The sequence below is a fragment of the Suncus etruscus genome, chromosome 1, assembly GCF_024139225.1.
Source record: "Suncus etruscus isolate mSunEtr1 chromosome 1, mSunEtr1.pri.cur, whole genome shotgun sequence".
NCBI lineage: Eukaryota > Metazoa > Chordata > Mammalia > Eulipotyphla > Soricidae > Suncus > Suncus etruscus.
In genome coordinates, this window is record NC_064848.1 from 180,088,892 (window position 1) to 180,108,324 (window position 19,433).

A 19,433-nucleotide genomic window follows, 5' to 3' on the forward strand; every position below is an offset into this window, starting at 1 on the left:
GTATTTCAGGAGGAAAGCAAACCTCAGTTTTGCATACATTGAATAAAATGTATCTGTAGGACATCCACATGGAAATATATGTCTTTTACAGAGTAGATCTTACAATCTGACAAAAACAAAAGCCACGATTTGATTTCTTTATAAATATTTAAGATTAAATTATGAATGAGATATATGTTCCACTTAAATGCCCCAGGACCTTCTGAAAGGTTAATTATTAAATGATTTTATTATAATACTGATTATGATACCAAATAGTAGAACACACAAAAGGGATTTAAACATATTATTTAGGCTGGATGTAGTAAATATTTTAGGAAAAGTTAAGTGGGAATTAAATATAGATTTTAAGTAAATGGTATTCTTATAGAGAGTATAAAATGGGTATAATATTCTAAAGATAATGTTCTTAGATACTATATAATGGGGTAAAGCAATAGAATTCAGATGAACCTGTCAAGAAAGTGACAAATCATTAAGGACTTCATAGTAATTGAACTCTTGTGCTAAGCTTAGAAATTTGATCAATATAATGAAGCTATAATATATAGACACACACTTAAATCCATTATCATGTAGAAATTTCAAAAAGAGAAGATGAGCAGAAATATAAAAGATTGAAGGGATTCAAAGAGATAGGGAAAGAATTTAGGCAAACTCCCTCTCTTTCCTTAAATTATGAATAATTGATGATGTGTAAAGTATGAATATATTTTTCTCAATTAGGAATCCTAATAAATCTGAGGGAGAAAGAAATTAGAAAGAACATATTGTCAACGATCATTGATTCAAAGAATTTCATAAAAGAAAAAGAGATCACTGGCAAGATAACTTAGATTACTTAGAGGTCTAAGAATCCCTGGTAGCAGGGATTTCTATACTGATTATAGGAAGGATGTAGATGTGAGAAAGCCATTTCAAATTATTTTGTTTGGGTCTTGAGAATATTTTTTGTTTGTTTGGGGTCCACACCCAGTGACGCTCAGGGGCTACTCCTGGCTATGCTCTCAGAAATCACTCCTGGTTTGGGGGACCATATGGGACACGAGGAAATCGAACCGCAATCCTTCCTAGGCTAGCGCAGGCAAGGAAGACACCTTTCTGCTTGCTCCACCGTTCCGGCTCCGAGAATATTTTTTTTCTTTCCCTTCCCTCCTTTCAGGTCTTGAGAATATTTAAGGAACTACATAAAATGCATTTATTAGTAAGTACTCATTATTCATTTAATAAGGAGTTAATCTATAGCCAATATAATCCCTAATGTTTGCAACTAAACTTGTTAACTATCTAAACAGAAGAGGAAATTGATATTTAAATATTAGCAACAGGCTTTTACCTGAAATACTATTTTTAAGACATTTTATTTTCACAACTGAATAATGTATTAGAATGTTTTGTTCTAGTAGGGTCCTTAGTGAGATGTAATGCTGAGAAGCACATCATATAAGCAAAATAGCAACAAAGAGGGTTCTAGTTACTGAGGCTAAATTTCAAACTTAGGGCTTAAGATATTGATGAGTCTAAGTATTACTTAATATAACATATAATTCCAGATAAAATCTATAACATTGAACGTAGATTAAAATACAGACACACACACACACACATACACACACACACACACACACACATTGAATTTTGAACCACATCCACAAGTACTCATTCTACAAGGGCTGGGGGAATGCTTGGACACCGGGAGCATCAAACTTTCCTGGTTATTTTACGTTCTTCAGTGAATCAATATGTAAATCTAGCTTTTCTAATTAGCTTTCATGTATTTGGGGGAGTTTATGTGAAAAAATAGAATCACTGATTCATTTATAAAGCAGTCACAGATATCAGGAGTGAAGAACCCAGTGACACCAGCAGTAAATGAGAAGTCAAGAACAAGTACAGCCTTGAAGACAACATAGGAGCAGAAAACTGTTCATCTATTACTATTAGGTAAATGCAAATATAAACAACAATTTGGATTGTTTCAAGTGATAATGACTTATATTTAAAATACTGGGATAAATTGACATTTATACTGGTGGACTCTTTTCTGTTCAGTCAATATATAGAGTGAGGTGATTCATCAAGAATCTACAAATAAAAGGACCAGGAAATAGTACAGTGAATAAGGTTCTTGCCTTGCTTATGGTCATCTGGATAACCTCTCTGGCATCCCTTATGGTCTCCCAGGTCCTGCAGAAGTAATCCCTGATCATAAAGTCTGAGCTCTGCCAGGTGTTACCTCAAAGCAAAACAAAAGCTAAGTACAAATAACTATACAAAAATAGAAGAGTAAACAACTAAGAGAATTGGAAAAATATTCCATGTTTACAGGTAGAATTCACAATGTCATAATCACCATTTTACCCAAGACATCACACATCTTTAATAAATTTCCATCAAAATCCCAGTGTCATCCTTTAAGTACTTAGACCAAACTACTAAAATTTTTATTTTATTTAATCATAAAATTGCCTAAATTTAAGCCAAATATATGCTTGGAAGATCTTTTTAAACTATGTTCTTCCAAACCATGCCTGCATATACAAAAATTGTTTATCAACTTGACAATGAAGTCTCGATAGTATGAATCCGCTGATTTTATCTTATATTTATATTCTTTTTTCTCATACTTAAACACTGTAAAGTTTACATACTAGGACAATTTCCTCATTAATACTACCTTACATTACCAGCTTTTGGGCATTCTCAGCTGCTTTATGCCTTGAAATGTATGTTTTTCTGTCAAAAGGAACTTTTGTTTTTCTTCTCTGTGTGAAATGCCTGATATCATTCAGTTCAGCTCAAATGTTTTATTTTATGCAAAGTATTTCTAGAATTGCCTATTCTCACCCAGTAAGTTCTTTCTTTGTAGATCCACAACACTTGATACAACCTTTTAATTTAAGAACTCTCCATAATATATTATTATGCTTAAATTAAATAGTGGTCTTTTCCACTTCAATGTGAGCCCTGTGAAGACAGGCTGTTATTTTTCTCTTTATTCCCAATGCCAAATACAGATGCTCGCAGTTAAACATTTGCGTGAATGGGACAAGAAAATGAGATATTTATAAGCTTTGTTAAACTGAATTTTTTTCAAACAGCAGTTAATACAATTCCCACGGCATGTGCTTTAACTTAGAGGAGTCTTATTGAAATAAACTTAATATATTTTTTTATTTTATTTATTTTTTTATTTTATTTATTTTTTATTTTACTTTTGCCTAAGTTGATACAAGCTTTTCTGCTTTTGGAATTTTAGGGATTACAGCAAATATATGCCATATACAGTATATCAGATATTTAGAATAGTTGTCATTTATTTATTAATCTTAATGATACAATTAAAGACACTTCTCTTAGGATCATTTTTGACATTCATTAATTTGCATTTTAAAATATGCTTCTGTATGAAAATGTTTGGCTGTACTGTCCAATTCACTTTCCCTCTTTTAAAAATTGTATTGGTCATCTTTTTACTCATTATTTTGTAGTAATTTCTTTTATTAACTTTTATGTCTTTTATATTTAATACACAGTTTCATGAAACTAATTTCTAGTTAACTGGAGTAACAGAAGCTCCCTCTGTTCTTTCCAGTTTTTATATTGCTTATTTCAAACATATATGTGTGTGCATCTAGAGAAACAGAATGGTTTATCAGTGTAAGCTGGAGAAAGATAAAATGAAGTGAAGCTGAAATAACGTTTAAAAAGAAATTTGGATTCATTCTCAGCACAACAAACAGTTGAAATATGGCAGTTATATTTATGTCTTTATGTGACCTCTTTGGTGTCTGATAAGCATTGTTTGATGGAGAAATACAAAAATGGAACAATTATGACAGGACATCTAATTTCAAGACAAAAGACACGTTTGTACTGGGTTGGTGGATTTGGATGCCCTAATAAGACAAATCGATCTTTCAGAAAAATGCCTTCCTAATACATTGCACATGAGGTGGGATAAGCCATTTTCCAAATTAAGAGAGAAATACTATTTGTTGCTATTTAACTTGTAGTTAACTGTTCCCATATAGGTCATATATGCCTAGCACTTTACAATGCTACATCAGCAATCTTATTTTATTTGAAAGGCTACTATTTAATAGCCTTCCCCTAAAATAGTAACCAGAACTCGGCAAAATCTTTAAAAAGACATAATTATCAATATTTTTCCTTTCACAATATGCTTGAAGCTATTTAAACTGAAAAACACATGACAAATTCCTTTCAACATACTTGTTCTTGGAAAATTTAAAATAACTTTTTCTGTAATTAGATATATGTTATGTTATTCCAGTATTCAGTAAAACTGGAAGCAATAACATATGCTCCCCATGTTTGCAATAGGAAACTATCTTAGTCTTCAAACTATGTCATTACTGCTGCTTTCAGTTTACTTTAATTTTGTTTAGAAAAAAAAAAACCTTAGAAAACTCAAGAAAAAATTTTTACTTCCCTGCTCCCTGGAGCACCCATGCTGCCATATTTTATACTTTTTTCATTATCTCCTTAAAATTACTGTTTTATATTTATTAATTCTGTTCAGCATACTTCAAAATAAATTGATTTTGAAAATAGTTTTTAATAAGTGATATCCAGATTCATCAGTTACCTAGGCAATTCACTCCTTTAACAAAAGTGGCTCTTGATAAGTATCAAAGATATTTTGGATATGGGGCCGGAGAGATAGCATGGAGGTAAGGCGTTTTGCCTTTCATGCAAAAGGTCATCGGTTCGAATCCTGTTGTCCCAATGTGGTCCCCTGTGCCTGCCAGGAGTAATTTCTAAGCATGGAGCCAGGAGTAACCCCTGAGCACTGCCGGGTGTGACCCAAAAAACCACACACACCACACACAAAAGATATTTTGGATAGAGGGGAGACAGTATAAGTGCTCTTGAATTATTTGAATTTAATATTTTAAAATGTATTTGAATTCCAGACATTCAAATTTTGACTTAAACTTTGATGCTTATTTATTTGATATATTACACAGTGCAGGCATCATAATAATCAATGACTCATAAATAAAGATATAAAACATCAATAAATGCATTTATGTTTAGTATTTTATCCTAACTGCTGAGAAGGCACAGACATTGATTCAATAGTCATGTTTCAAAATTAATTAGAAACAACCATCAGTGTGAGAATATTGTTTATCTCTCCTTTAGTATCATCAATATGATCAAATATCTTTATCATTCACTAATAATACTTGCAATTAACTTATTTAGCTGCCAGGAAAGAAAGCCTTTTATTTAATTGTAACCAATCCACAGTCTGTTAAATTTCTGTTTCTTCAATACACATCTATATCTACAATTATGTGTTTCTTAAAATTTGCTCTTGAGGGCCAGTGAGATAGCACAGCATTAAGTGTTTGTCTTGTACACAGCCAATCCAGGACGGATGATGGTTTGAATCCTGGCATCCCATATGGTCCCTCGTGCCTGCCAGGAGCTATTTCTGAGTACAGAGCCAGAAGTAACCCCTGAGTGCTGCCGGTATGACTCAAAATCCCCCCCACCCCAAAATCATTTGCTCATAAAGGAAAATAATAGTGTAAGCCCCCCCCCCCCCAAAAAAAAAAAGTGAAATCAGGGCAGAGGGAGAGGATGTGTGATATCAAAGGCCAGAATAAGGTGGGGTATTAAAAGGTCAGAGATAAAGACCTGGAAGATCAGCCTTAGAAATCTACAAATCGGCCCGGAGAGATAGCACAGCGCTGTTTGCCTTGCAAGCAGCTGATCCAGGACCAAAGGTGGTTGGTTCGTATCCTTGCAAGCAGCCGATCCAGGACCAAAGATGGTTGGTTCAAATCCCGGTGTCCCATATGGTACCCCGCGCCTGCCAGGAGCTATTTCTGAGCAGACAACCAGGAGTAATCCCTGAGCACCGTGGGGTGTGGCCCAAAAATTAAAAAAAAAAAAAAAAAAATCTACAAATCAAGAGTCATTCATCTTCTCCACTGATAACTTTCTTCCTTTATGATTCATTTTTAAATTATATTTTGAGTAACCTGGTTATAAAAAAGTTGATGTCTATTATATTGATATATGTAGCTACCCAATCACTACCAAAGTGCTCAAGACCCTCAACCATATTCCCTAGAATTTTGTTGTCTTGTGATTGTTTGAGTATCTTTCAGGATCTGTGTCTCTAAAACCAGTTCAATATCTGGGAGCAAAAGACTGATTCGACCAGATCTGATAGCACAGAAAGAGCCACATGAAGACACTTTTCTGTCTTCTGAGCTGGTCTAATATGGAGAAGAAATGCCTGAAGTAGATCAGTGCTTCATGAACTTTGTTTAATAGAAAAACACCTTTTTTTATAAAAAGTTTTAACAAGAAGCGTGGTAAAACTTTTCACCGTTGTTTCTTAAATAGAACTGCAACATAAATACATATAAATACGTTTTAGTATCTTCTTGAGCTTTTTGGGGGGGAATGTAGAGGTGATAAAATGAAGGTAGATAGAGGTCTATAGAAGGTTCTTAACCTTTTTTTTTTTCCTTTCTATTTCTCTGTTCAGTTTTCTGAGGCAGATTCACCCAAAGGGAACATTTTTTTAAAAATATTTTTTTGTGGGCCCCGGAGAGATAGCACAGCGGCGTTTGCCTTGCAAGCAGCCGATCCAGGACCAAAGGTGGTTGGTTCGAATCCCGGTGTCCCATATGGTCCCCCGTGCCTGCCAGGAGCGATTTCTGAGCAGACAGCCAGGAGTAACCCCTGAGCACCGCCGGTGTAACTCAAAAACCAAAAAAAAAAAAATATTTTTTGTTTTGCTTTTGGGGTCACATCCGGCAGCGCTCAGGGGTTACTCCTGGCTCCATGCTCAGAAATCGCCCCTGGCGAGTCACGGGGGGGACCATAGTGGGATGCTGGGATTCGAACCACCGTCCTTCTGTATGAAAGGCAAACGCCTTACCTCCCATGCTATCTCTCTGGCCCCTTTTTAAATATTTTTAATAGCATTCAGGACAGATCTCTTGAGTTTCAAACCCGCTTGCATTGACTGCAGTGTTCCCGGTATGACTACGTAATTCTCAAGCATAGCTCAGGAATCTTGGGAAGTCCAGTGGCTTTTCTTGGTTGTAGAGGGTGTGTGGAGCATGCTGGCCACTTATATCAGTGGGCAACCATTGCAAAAGTGTCGTTGGGAGCAAGGATGGGAAGATCACAGGGGGGGCAAGGGGAACAAGCTGATGAGAAGTTGAGGTCCAGTTGTGGAGGCTGAAGGGTACTAAAATAGAACAAACAAGCAGTAAAATCCTTTCTCCAGGTGGGTTTTAATGTAGAACTAGAAAGAGCATAACAGGAAGTCACCTCAGTAATTCTTCAAGTACATATTCACAATAAAAACTAGCTAGACACACACACACACACACATACACACACACAATTGCCTCAGAGGCTGTCACACATCTGCAATGACATGAAAAGGACTTTATCTTCCTACTACTGATTTTAAGTAAGAAACAACTGAAAATGTCCCCCAGCCCCCACACTCACCCTTAATTTCTTATTGAATATTCTGCTAAGTGTATTTTTTTTTGTAATCAATCATTTACCAATAGGTAAATCTGAATTTACTGAATTTACTTTAAAACAGGACATTTTTTTCTCCCTTGAGAATCATACATATATGATATATATATATATATATATATATACACACACACACACACACACACATATATATGATATACGCATACAGAAACACACACACATACCAGCAATGATGCCAGGAGTGAACTTTGACACAGAACTACAAGTAAGCCCTGAGCACAGGCAAGGTATGGTCTCAAACACCACAAATAAATTAAAAATATAAAAAAACTTTTGTGACCCCCCCACACACAGACACACATTTCATGATACAAACCAAACAGGTTCTACAATTTAAGAAGGTTAGAAGGAGGTGGAACTTCGAAGAGATGTTTACAGCACTATGCTTTTTCAAAGACCTTCAGTTCGGCATGATTGCTTTTGATCTTCATTATAGATTCATTTTATAGCTAAGAAACCTGGGTACTACTAGTTTTTCAATAATCTGTCCAAATTAAATAACAGAACCACTACTTGACAACATACTCTGACACCAGGTGGTAAAGGACAACTTTTCAAAAAATGCATTCTTTATACACAGGAAATATTTTCAAATGTAAGAAAAAGTTATTTATTTCTAGATACTTTAAAATGGAAAACATAATATTCCAAAATGTGATATAAACAATTATTTTGAAAGTTGTCATTACTCATTTGTGTAGCTTTGGGGAATTTGTATCATTTGGCATTTTTTGTACTTGTTTCACATTTATAAAAATGAAAAGACTTATGTACAGGGTAATAGGAATGCAATTATTAAGAAACAAAATATGCAAAGACAGGGAGAGGCTTTGGAGACAGAGACAAAAGAAAAAAGAACAAACTATTATTTTATATTCTAATATTAGCTCTTCGGTTTATTTTAGAATTCATCCAGACCACTTATAAAAACTTGAATTTGGTCCCTCCTAGTAGTTCAGCCTAACTGTTCCCTCGAGAATAAACTGAATTGCAGTTAACTTGAATTTCTCTCTCAAGTTGGGATTACAGTGTGCTTGTAAGATATCTCAGAGGCCCAATTGGAATTCCATTTCTATGGAGATTAGATTGGAACCTGCAACCAGGAATAATAAAGCAAAATACTAATGCATTTCTTCTTTCAAGGACTGATATAGGGCATTTTCCTCTACTTGCTGTGAAGTGTTATTTCAGGAACTTTCAAGTTTATTGTGTTTTGCATGGTAACACTCTGAGAACAAACTGTTTATTTGATTCACTATCTTCATTAATGCCCCAGTAATTAAAAACTGATGTTATTTTTTTCCCTTGAGTTTATTTTTTCCTTTTTTGCCCCTTTTTACTTGTAATTTTTTTCTATATTCATGAATTGTTTTGGGCATTACAAGTGATTTATGCAAATCTGGGCAAAAAGCCAATTGAGAATATGCGAAGTAGGGCAGAACAGTTGTTAACAATGTTTTTATAATGATTGGTTTCCTAGAGAAATTCTTTTACTACCCACCCTTTCTTCTCCCTTGGGGTTTGATGTTAAATCAAACTTTCAATAAGTGGGTAAAGATTAAGATGACATTGTTCTATAACTGTAATTATGTTTAGCTGTTTTGTATAGATAGAAAATTTTTGAATAATGATTCTGGTTATTGGGAAACATGAACTTTATATAGAAAGAGTACATACTATTTTCCTAATTGTTTGTTCAAACTTCAGAAATAAATTTTGAGGTTCACTTTTGAATTCTTTCTAGTTCTGCATTTTATATTTTAATATAAATATAAATCTTATAGATGTATTACTAGTGAAACCAAGTTTGAGTGTGCATTTTGAATGCCAATATCCAAGAGGAAGAATTGCTACAAGAGAAACAGGTTTACTCATGTGTTATCAGCCTGAACTGATATCCTAAAAAAACTGCTTTGCTTTCTGTTTGGTGTTAGTGTCTTATAGAGTGTACTTTGAGAAAGTTAGTTAGCAGAAAAATACATGAAGTTGTCATCAGGAGAAAGAACTGATAGGTTTCAGAAATATTTTCAGAAGACTGATGTAGGATCTCTGAGAACAAAGGGAATGTTATCTGTCAGCCTGTTGTTCCTAACCTACTGCATCTATCCCTGGACCTGGTTTAACTTCAGTCACACAAAGCACAAGAGTGTCTTTTAAGATTGTAAGTTTGGGAAATTGAGATATACCCAAGTACAGTGTGGATAAGACCCTTGCCTTGCATGCGCCATCTAGATTTGTCTACTGAAACTCACATAGTCCCCCAAGTGAGTTGAGCACAAAACCAACCATTAGAGTCAGGAGTAATAGGTAACAGTGAGTAACAGGTGAGTCTCAACACCAAACTCCATCTCCAGAGGGAAAAAAAAAAGACTAGGAGTTAGGGCAAGAATTAAGGGAAATGGCATTAAACATCATACTCTTCCTTGGCTCTTTCCCTAACTACTAGTCTTGTGTGAGTGTATTAGAAATATGGGAGGGACCTAACTGGTGTTTAGTACTTATTTACTTAGAAGATTAAAATGATGAAAGCCAAGCCATGTTTAAAAGTAGTAGAGGACGGGCCCGGAGAGATAGCACAGCGGTGTTTGCCTTGCAAGCAGCCGATCCAGGACCAAAGGTGGTTGGTTCGAATCCCGGTGTCCCATATGGTCCCCCGTGCCTGCCAGGAGCGATTTCTGAGCAGACAGCCAGGAGTAACCCCTGAGCAATGCCGGGTGTGCCCCCCCCCAAAAAAAAAAAAGTAGTAGAAGAGCTGAGAGATGGTACTACAGGCAATGTGCTTTTCCTTGCATGCCTCTTATCAGGCTTTTTCACTGGCACTTTGGTCTCCAACAGGAGCAGAAAACAAAAGAGTAAGCCCTGAGCACAGCCAGGTATGAATGAAAAAAAAAATGAAATAAAGAAAAAAAGAGGGGTCGGAGAGATAGCATGGAGGTGAGGCGTTTTCCTTTCATGCAGAAGGTTGGTGGTTGGAATCCAGGTGTCCCATATGGTCGCCTGAGCCTGCCAGGAGTGATTTCTGAGCATAGAGCCAGGATAACCCCTGAGCACTGCCGGTGTGACCCAACCCCCGCCCTGAAAGAAAGAAAGAAAGAAAGAAAGAAAGAAAGAAAGAAAGAAAGAAAGAAAGAAAGAAAGAAAGAAAGAAAGAAAGAAAGAAAGAAAGAAAGAAAGAAAGAAAGAAAGAAAGAAAGAAAGAGAGAGAGAGAGAGAGAGAGAGAGAGAGAGAGAGAGAGAGAGAGAAAGAAAGAAAGAAAGAAAGAAAGAAAGAAAGAAAGAAAGAAAGAAAGAAAGAAAGAAAGAAAGAAAGAAAGAGAAAAAAAGAGAAAAAAAAGAGAAAAAAAGAGAAAAAAGAATGATAGAACAAAAGAATGAATAAGAACAGGAGGAAGGGAGGGAGGGAAGAAGGAAGGAAAACAGGGAGGGAAGGAGGAAGAAAGGGAGAGGGAGGAAGGAAGGGAGGAAGGAAGGAAAAAAATACTAAAGGCCATAGACTGGCAAAACACACAATAAATACATTAAAGCAAAGAAAAGCAAATGACCATATTAGGTCTCATGTAAATCAAGTACTCCATTAAGCCTTTAAGCTAGCTTCCCAGCCCTCGTTGCAAATTTCATTTTTGGAGTGCAAAATACAGAGATGTCAACTAAATAAATAATTAAATAATTATTAATCATTTAATTATTTAACGTAAATAATTTAATTTGCATGTTATACTATGTATGATAGTATAAACTGATGATAGTAGAATATTATTAAAGGAAATATGTGACCAATAAAAAATTAAAAATGTGTAGAGTATTTCTATTATTTCATTCCTACAGATGGCATGAAAATGTCTATATAGAGAAGGTATACTTAGAGCAAAAGTTTTCTAAAATAATAATCTTAAATTAGGCAATACAATTAATTAAGAGAACATTTCTTATTTCAAAAAATTATGAGACATCTATTTATAAATACATACACAAAATTTCTATGATGTATATAACTGTGGTTTGCCTTTCAGAACAGAAGGTCATATTTATAAAAAGCCCTGAACTGGAGAAATAGTATAGGGTATAAAGCACTTGACTTTAGTGCAGCCATTTTAGTCACAACCCTGATTATATACCCTATTTTACTGCCTGTGACCCCTGGAGATGATCAGAGTTCACTCCAAACCCAGGCAGGTCGGAAATATGGTTGCTGGGTACTGTTGTGTGTAGCCCATTACAAATAAATAATTAAACAATTTCTTTATTTTAATGGGGGACATTTCTTGCAGAGTTCAGGGACTAGTTAGACCTGACTCCAAGCAAAGCATTTACCCCAGTCATGAAAATAACTTTATAGTCCTATAAATAAATATGTTTTGATGACACTAAATTAATCAAATTTTTTCTTTAAAATGCACTTTGTGTCTTTTTTGTCAAAGATTACATATTATTTTCCTTTTACCTTTTATTTTCTTTCTTTCTCGTCCTCCTCCTTCCTTTTCCTTCCTTCCTTCCTTCCTTCCTTCCTTCCTTCCTTCCTTCCTTCCTTCCTTCCTTCCTTCCTTCCTTCCTTCCTTCCTTCCTTCCTTCCTTCCTTCCTCCTCTCTCCCTTCCTTCCTCCTTCCTTCCTTCCTCCTTCCTTCCTTCCTTCATTTTTTTTGTGTTTATAGAATCACAAAATGAAATGACAACAAAATGTATTGTTCAACAATTTAAGTATTCCTACACTTACCAAAAATTATTCTGCTTTTTTTGAAGTTCCAAACATTAAGCTTTACTTTTATTTGGGAAAATAAATGTTTTAGCATTCTATAAGCTTCAAATCAGCTTCGTTGAAATCACATGGATGTTTTACATAAAACCTATCATTAAAAGTCCTATTCAATTCTTCACCATTAACTTCTACTCAATTTACTCACCCCTCACACTTCCTCTCTGGTAATCATTTACTAGTCTCATTTTATTTAATTCATCTCTTTAGTTTCTTTCCTTCATGCCATTTAGAAAAAAAAAGCATAAAACATTTTCCAAAATATGACTAATTTCATTAAGCATAATATAATAATTACAAATTTTACATTTTGGCTTAATTTTTCTAAAGGTGCAAATGGATATGTGTTTTTCAAATGCTATTCTGTTATTACTGCATCATTTGTTGAAAATAAGTTTAGTTTCTTCATTGAATTTCATTGGCAAATTTGTTGAAAATCAATTGTCCATGTAAGTATAAAACCTCTCAGTTCACAGTTCTGTTTCATTTGAAAATCTCTTACACTAACATCTCAGCTACTGTAATTTTTGGCAAGTCTTAAAAGTTCAATTGTAAAGTTTCATCTTTTTCTATTTCAAAATTGATTTGTCTATTCTAAGTTATTTGAGTTTTATTCATTTTACAAATATTTCATCAAATTATTCAAAGAAATATATGGTAACTTGATACTTTATAAAAATTTTCTGTGGAAAATTATTTCATGTATAGTAACATTTTAAAAATTAAATAGTACAGCATATGTTAATATAAAATAAGCAAATTACTGATTGAACATAAATATTTCTTTTTCTTTCTTTTTTTATTTATTTTTATTTTTTTTTTTTTTGGTTTTTTTGGTCACACCTGCCATCGCTCAGGGGTTACTCCTGATTCTATGCTCAGAAATCACTTCTGGCAGGCTCAGGGGACCATATAGGATGACGGGATTCAAACCACCATCTTTCTGCACACAAGGCAAACACCCTACCTCCATGCTATCTCTCCGGCTCCCATAGATGTTTCTTAAAAACATCCTTGGAGAATATTAGTTACAGACTTCTTAAAGAATGTTCATTAATCTAAGGTGTATAAGTAAAAAAAAAAAGTCTATACACACTATTGGCTGATTATAAGACCTGGTTACTAGAGAACAGAACTGAGAACAGCAGTTCTGTATCTAGAAACTAGGGGAGTGAGTGAACTAGATGTGAGATGGGGCATGGGTGGAAATTCTTGGGCATTTGATGGGGTTGAGGTGAGATAACTTTGTAACAGACAACAGAAATTTCAACACAATTGTGAAAACATAGCCCAAGGTATAAATAACATTTTAAAATAAAATAGTTTTTTAAATGCAAATCATATGCTATTTTTTGATGGGTTATTGTTTAAACGTTTTGGATAAAAACTTAATACTTCAATCTTGTTTTTAAAAAGAAAATTTATTTTATTTTGTATGAGAATAAGTGTGTATTTGAATACTAATCAACATATTTCTTTCAATGAGAAAGAAATGGTGTGAGTGTGCTTTAATGTTTTAGAAATAAGCTTAGAAATGTTTTGTGTGCTGAAAGAGTTTTTGAGGAACATTAATTCCTCAAGATTTTTTTTAAATACTTGGCACTTTTTATTGTTTTATTCTTCTAATTTTATTGGCATTTCTGAGCCTTTTCTTATGAGACTAGGAAAAATCTAAGTAACCATTGAATTATACTTCATAAAATTTTGTATATCACTTTGAAAAGTGGCCGCACCTTGTATTATTCCAAATTGACATAAATTCTCTTTAACAAAATTTTAAAAGATGCCAGGGTGATAGTATATGAATTAAGGCACTTGGATTGCACACCACTCACCCAGATTTAAATCCTGGCTCTTCATATAGTCTCTTGAAGATCTCCAGGATTTTTATCTCTGATCAGGAAGTGCAGAAAAAGCCCTGAATATTGTCAGGGATAGCTCCTCAAGGTAAAAAAAAAATAAATAAATTTTAAGAATCTCGGGCCCGGAGAGATAGCACAGTGGCGTTTGCCTTGCCGATCCAGGACCAAAGGTGGTTGGTTCGAATCTCGGTGTCCCATATGGTCTCCCGTGCCTGCCAGGAGCTATTCTGAGCAGACAGCCAGGAGTAACCCCTGAGCACTGCCGGGTGTGGCCCAAAAACCAAAAAAATAAATAAAAAAAGAATCTCTTAGCATTCATTATTTTGTAGCCATTAAATTAATAAGTTAATCATAGTTATTTATCACATGTGTAAAAATAGAATGTTTTATTGATATAAGATTTATATAAGGCATATAACATTTATGTAAATTAATATACTTATATAAATATTAATATGTATATATAAATAAAATATAAATATACACTATCAATATATAAATAAATATCAATTTATATAAATTGACAAATTGCTTTTATCATCCTTACTGCTGTGAAGAATACATTCAGTCTTCTCTTGTACATTTCTAATATACTTCCAAAGTCAAAGAAAACACATTGTATTTCAAATAGCTCTAACCAAGTATCCTCCTAAATTTAGTACTGTAATCAATTTCCTTTCAACATTGAAAAGATCTTCAAAGCCATAGAGATAGTAACATGGGTTAGGGCTTGCCTTTCATATACAAAATCAAGTTCAATCTTCAACACCACATGTGATTTGTTTTCAGTCTTGTCAGGAGACCAGTCAAGCAGTATAGTAAGCAGAAATAAAATACACATGCTTCGAGAAAACCCTGAATAGCAAAAATGCCAATGATAATTTTCTATACTACACTGCAAATTAGATGAGCTGTCTCTAAATCTTATGTTGCTCTTCTGAACATCTCTTACTTTAACATTTCTCAGTATTTGTTTCTGACTGTTGCCCCTTAAAAACCTTGCTTCCTTCTGTATTTCCCTCATCCCCTGTACTATTAACTAATTGTGCTGTGACTCCTCACTTTTCTTGTCATTCACCTGTGGCTCTCTTGGCATATCCAGGGTGTTACATGGTTTCTGGATGAGATTTTTTCCAGTTTATATATTGTCCTTTGTGCTTTTTAACTACTCCAATATTTAATCTATTACATAAGAATAAAATTTAGTGTTTATTAAGCTTTTAAAGTTATATGTGAAAAAGCTAGCAAAAGCACTTAACATATATCTATGTCATGTATGTCATATATGTCATCTTTCTCATATATCTCAATAAATATTTCCTGACTCGAAATCACAGCATAACATTAAATCATTGTTTTGGTCTTAGTGACCTTTTAATACCCTCTGAAAATTACACCAGATGGCAGCTGCTACCGCCTGATCATAAATAGGAGTGATCACCAATTGGACTGGTCATAAATAGAGGCTATGTTATTCATGCCCTGACTTCATCACCTACTATCAGCTGGAATAAAATGTAGCCTTTAGAAATAGGAATTTTCTCTGCAAGGTATAATTCACACTGATATCATCTTTCTCTCCAAGTTACGGGTTTGCCGAAAATATCTTCTCACCAGAGCTATCTTGTTGGAAAAATGCTGACTAACTGAACACTTAAATATTCAGTTACCATTAAATTCTAATAATTGTAAAATCCACATTAACATCTAATTAAGTCATTATGATTAGTGCTGTGCAATGCATACTTTATCATCTTGGATACCTTAACATACTTCTATCTTTGAGGCAACTGAGCTAATTAAAAACTGTTGTTTGCTGCACAGCTCATAAGAACTTTATGATGCAAAGTAACAAATATAATTAACCTCTTTATAAAGTTTTTTCAAAACTTGAATTTTATACCAATAGTAGATTACTCTAGGGAAAGTCTATTTTGGAAAAAGAATAAAAACATTAGTGTAAATTTTTGAAGTAGCTATAATTATGGTATGATATAAATATGTTTTCAAAGGACTAATATTTAGACATTCAAAATTACCAGCTAGATTGTATTATTATGTGAATATCTGTGTTCATAATAAAATCTCACTTTTTTGTTAATTTAATGGCATATATCCAAAAATATAAGAGGCCATAGCCATTCTGTTTTATGATAGGATGGTTCTGGGAACTGAAACTCAGGGACTTGCACATCCAATACTGGCATTTTGTTATTTTCCCATTCCCCAAATCCTCATTTTTAAGCCAAATTCATAGTGTTTAGTTTAAATTACTATTAATCAATCAAAATTATATACATATACAGATCAATCCATGTCCGAACTTTGGGCACCTCTTGAGCAGATTCATTTTTACTTTAATAGAATGTGAACTTTGAAATCTTGGGTTCATGCAAACTTTTTGAAAATAGCATATGAATATTTAATTTGTGACATAGACTCTAAATTTTTGTATAACTAAAGAATAACAGAATAACCCATACGTGTTTTAGAGACCATAGATAAATCAAAAATATATGTAGATATATATGTAATGCTCATTACATCACAGTTGCTATGTCAATAAAGCTAAAATTCTTTACTGATATTTGATTGATTTTTACAAGTGTTTTAAAATCTTTCTCATGATCTAAAACTCTACAATCTATTTACTTGGTTTAACGGACATATTTTCCCTCTTACAATGGAGAAGAAAGAAGAAATTAAATTCTTGATCATGCTTAGGTGAACAATAATCAATAAAAATGTTTATTCCTTCCTAAGAGTGTCCTAGCATGAAGTGGGATTCTGGGAAATAAAACTGAGCATCATTTTATTTTATTTTAGGTTTTGGGGACAAATCTAGTATAGCTCAGGACTAACTTTGCTTCTGTATTTAGAGTCAATTTTTGGTTGTACTTGGGGACTGTATGTAGTGCCTGGAATCAAACTGGAGTTAGCCACATTCATTCTATGCTTTCTCTTTAGCCCCTTTAATATCTATGATCCTAAATGTCATTCTAGGACCAAGAAGTTCTATGTCAATCTTTGAAATATATCATTCCACATACCAAACACACAAGTCAATTTAAAATGTATTAATAAAAGACCTCAGGATCAGATCTGAGTCTTTAAATTATATTGAGGAAAATAAATGTTGAACCCTTCATGGCACTGAATCTAAGGACAATCATATATAGTAAATATAAAAAAGTGACTACATAAAATAAGAAACTTGTACTACAGAAAAAACAAAGACTTCAATAAAATATTCCTGGCTTATAATATTTTCCCATCCTTCAACTGATAATGGGATGATATTCAAAAAAACATAAGTAAATATTATTAACAAGTGACTGCAATAAAAATGGAAAGAAAATAGTAATAGATACTTTTTTAAAGACTGTAATGATGGCTAATAGAAATATGTAAGTACACCCTACATCCTTTTTCACAGAGCAGCACATATACTAAAATTGGAATGTTACAGAGATTAGCATGACCCTTGCGCAAGGATGACATGCAAACTCGTGAAGGGTTCCATATTTAAAAAAAAAGAAATGAAAATCAAATCAACAACAAGATACCACCTCACAAAAGTGAGATTTTCATACATTAAAAAAGAAAAAAATCAACAGTATTATAAAATAAAGAAGGGAAGGAAGAATGAAAGACTTGCACCATTTATGGAAAATACTTTCTCATTTAGTTATTCATTGCTTGAGTTGATTATTCTTCACACTTTTAAAGTATTTTCAAATATTATAAATAACATGTCTATTTTATATTGTTTTAAAAATTGTATTTTTAAAATTTGTTATTGAGACACATTAAGTTTTTGCTTTTTTTCGTTTTGGGGTCACACCCAGTGATGCTCAGGGATTACTCCTGACTATGCGCTCAGTAATCACTGTTGTCTTGGGGGACCATATGGGACACTGTGGGACCATATGGGATGCTGGGGGATTGAACAGCAGTCCATCCTAGGTCAGCCGTGTGCAAGGCAAACACCTTACAACTGTGCCAATGCTCTGGCCCCAAGACACATTAATTTTTATGATTTTATAGGTACACTTTCACAATAATTCTTGGTCACCCCCCCCCCCATCTCTTCCCTCTTGGATCACTTTTGGTGGGGCTCAGGGGACAATATGGAGTGCCAAGAATTGAAAACAAATCAGCTACATGTAAAGATAGCACATAATCATTGTCTTGTTAACTATGTCCCTAATTCCATAACTTTGTATAATCTATTAGTGTTCCATAATTATGTCCGTAGTGCCAACATAATTTCAAGATAGTACATTTTATAGATTGTTCTTTTGGTTTCGGAGCAACTCTAGAATTGCACAAGGATTACTCTACTTTTATGCTAAGGACTCTTTTCTGGTGGTGTTCCAATGAACACAATGTTATTAGAGATAAAAATTGAGGTCATTCATATGTAAATCAAATATAATAGTATCTGAATTGCTTTCTTAACCTCCAAGTTATACAAAGTTATATAATTGTAAAAGAAAGATACAGTATATTGTTTTAAATATGTTTGACTTTTATTAAAGTTATATATTGTGCTTTTCTATATTCTTATATTTACATATGTTGGTACTGTGTTTTTCTAGTATCATTTTTTAAAAGAACATCTAATCTGCATAATCTTTGTAGAGATCTATGTTTGATTTTTCAAGATGAGAAGCTTACATCAAGTGATTATTCTACCAGTGCTTGAAAATGAGGAATAACAGCTCAATATTAATGTCTGATGATGCAGTGCTGTTTGGACCCAACAGTATTTGGACATCTGTGACCATACCCAACAGTATTCAGGGACTATATGGTACAGATTGAATTGAATTGAATCAGAGTATTTGCACATGCAAGGCATGCTACACATTCCTGGGATATCTCTACAATATGCCCCCCACCCCACCCCCACACCTCTTTCAACTTTCTGAGGATTACTGCTATGAGGTGCCGGATCAGTGGCACTGGGGGTGGGGCATTTGCCTTGCAAACAGCTGACCCAGATCGAATCCCTGGCATCCCATATAATCCCCTTAGCAACTGCTGAGCACCAATGGGTGTGGCCCAAAACCAAAGAAAAACATTAGATTATCTTTATATGATATATTTTCTCACTCTTGCATATTCTACATTTTAGTATTTAAAGTAATATCTTTATAGAATATTTCATATTTTTAAAGCAAATATTATCATATTTGATATTTGATATGGTTATATTTATAGCTACACCTATTCTACCAATTTAA

General features: G+C 33.8%; 1 pseudogene; it reads left to right on the forward strand.

Moving 5' to 3' along the window:
- Positions 1-17,612: 17,612 nt before the first annotated feature.
- Positions 17,613-17,713, forward strand: LOC126029236 (uncharacterized; annotated as a pseudogene).
- The last annotated feature ends 1,720 nt before the right edge of the window (positions 17,714-19,433 follow it).